We start from the raw sequence: 2,500 nt of genomic DNA, 5'->3' as shown, positions 1-2,500 counted from the left end.
CCGTTGCTTCCAACAACCCAAGAGTCCATAGTATTCGGAGTTCTCGCGTGGCCTCCCATTGATTCAAACAACCCAAAAGTCCATCTTCTTCGCAGTTCAACATCGCCTCCCTCGTTTCCAACAGGCCCAAAGGTCGTCTTCTTCGCAGATCCACGAAGAGCTCATCACGATTTGCCACATTCCATTTCCCACGGGTTGTCAACAACACTTTCTCACACTTCCCGCAATCGAGTACGTGCATGACATGCCAAAGCACATCTTATTTGCCTTCCATCGCACTCAAGACGACGGGTTGTGGAAGAACGATGTTGTTCACAACAAGTTCAAGGACAACGTCTCAATCAAGGGACACAACCAAATTATGTTGACTGGGTCGCTAAAGTAAACCCGAGTTCATATAATGCACCGCATCCAAAAGAACTAGCCACAACACGTGCATCACTGAGATGTTTCACTAGATGGAACACGTGCGTGACATTAGGATCCTCCAACACCTCTTCGTGATGGAAAGATAGAATTCGAAGCAACCACAAAAGTACCGTCTAGTGGGTAGGCAACACAGGGACTGATCAACCAATATCACCCAAGGCAACGGGTGAAAATGGAAGAGATGCATGCTTGACCGTTCGATACGCAAGGCATGGAGCCAGCCAGCAAGTGCATCTCGATTACAACTCACACACCCTCACGTTCGCAAGACACCACACCACAAGACGGTCCACCCCCCACCTACCATGGGCAAGCAAGGAAATGGAAACATCAAGTGACGCAGGGTCAAGCATCGTTAGGCATGAAAATAACTTTCCACAATATCCGAGGGACTAGCTGCCGAGCTAACCAACGATCAGTGACGACCGTGTGTTGGTATTAATAAAGCTCAACAACTATGAAGAGGCTAGTTGTGCCATGATAAACATGCTAACGCACGCACCACGTGAGGGGGGAGGCCTCATCAAGCTCCCTTTAAAACCTGCCAGTGTGGAGCTGGCCGGCTCAAGGAGCACTCCCCCCCTATAAGAGGTTAATATGCAAAAGGCAAAATTGTACAAGTAGATACACTTTTTTTGAGCAGACATAAGTCCATATCTCGGGCTATACTTCGAATTTTGATGCGATTTTTTGCAGTAATTCGTAGAATAATGGTATCTCCTTGCTCACCAAATTTCATAATTTTTCTCGAAGGGGAACTATTTTTTTTATTTTTTTTACTTACCGGGTATGTGTAAAATCGGGAAAAATAGAAAAGCACATGTAGACTTCGAATTTCGACCTCATTTTTTCCAGTCCACCACTAAACAATATCAGGAACCTCCCCACAAAATTTCATTCAGTTTGGCCAAGGTCTTAAATTTGACAAATTTTGGCACCAAGCTATCTAGTCGCGGTGCACCGACCAACTTGGCCAAGTGCAAAATGCATCCAATTCAAAACTTTTGTGCACCAACACTTTTACAGTACTCATTTGGGGACATTTGGAGGCCTTTCCAACCCTCACATCTCAAAAACCACGAATTTCATTTTTTCACAAATCTCCCCACCAAGCCATCTAGCTATGCCGCGGTGCACCGACCAACTTGGCCATGTGCAAAACCCTCCGAACTCAAAACTTTCGTGCACCAAGAATTTCATGGTATTCATTTGGGGACATTTGGAGGCCTTTCCAACCCTCACATCTCAAAAACCACGAATTTCATTTTTTCACAAATCTCCCCACCAAGCCATCTAGCTATGCCGCGGTGCACCGACCAACTTGGCCATGTGCAAAACCCAACCAACTCAAAACTTTCGTGCACCAAGACTTTCATGGTATTCATTTGGGGGCATTTGGAGGCCATTCCAACCCTCACATCTCAAAAACCACGAATTTCATTTTTTCACAAAACTCCCCACCAAGCCATTTAGCTATGCCGTGGTGCACTGCCAACCTTGGCCATGTGCAAAACCCTCCGAACTCAAAACTTTCGTGCACCAAGACTTTCATGGTATTCATTTGGGGGCATTTGGAGGCCTTTCCAACCCTCACATCTCAAAAACCACGAATTTCATTTTTTCACAAAACTCCCCACCAAGCCATTTAGCTATGCCGTGGTGCACCGCGAACCTTGGCCATGTGCAAAACCCTACGAACTCAATACTTTCGTGCACCAAGACTTTCATGGTATTCATTTGGGGGCATTTGGAGGCCTTTCCAACCCTCACATCTCAAAAACCACGAAATTCATTTTTTCACAAAACTCCCCACCAAGCCATTTAGCTATGCCGTGGTGCACCGCCAACCTTGGCCATGTGCAAAACCCTCCGAACTCAAAACTTTCGTGCACCAAGACTTTCATGGTATTCATTTGGGGGCATTTGGAGGCCTTTCCAACCCTCACATCTCAAAAACCACGAATTTCATTTTTTCACAAAACTCCCCACCAAGCCATTTAGCTATGCCGCGGTGCACCGACAACCTTGGCCATGTGCAAAACCCAACCAACTCAAAACTTTCGTGCACCAA

Source organism: Vigna unguiculata, chromosome 9 (assembly GCF_037176805.1).
Source record: "Vigna unguiculata cultivar grain cowpea cultivar isolate G323 ecotype 2 chromosome 9, ASM3717680v1, whole genome shotgun sequence".
NCBI lineage: Eukaryota > Viridiplantae > Streptophyta > Magnoliopsida > Fabales > Fabaceae > Vigna > Vigna unguiculata.
This window is presented reverse-complemented; position numbering follows the sequence as displayed.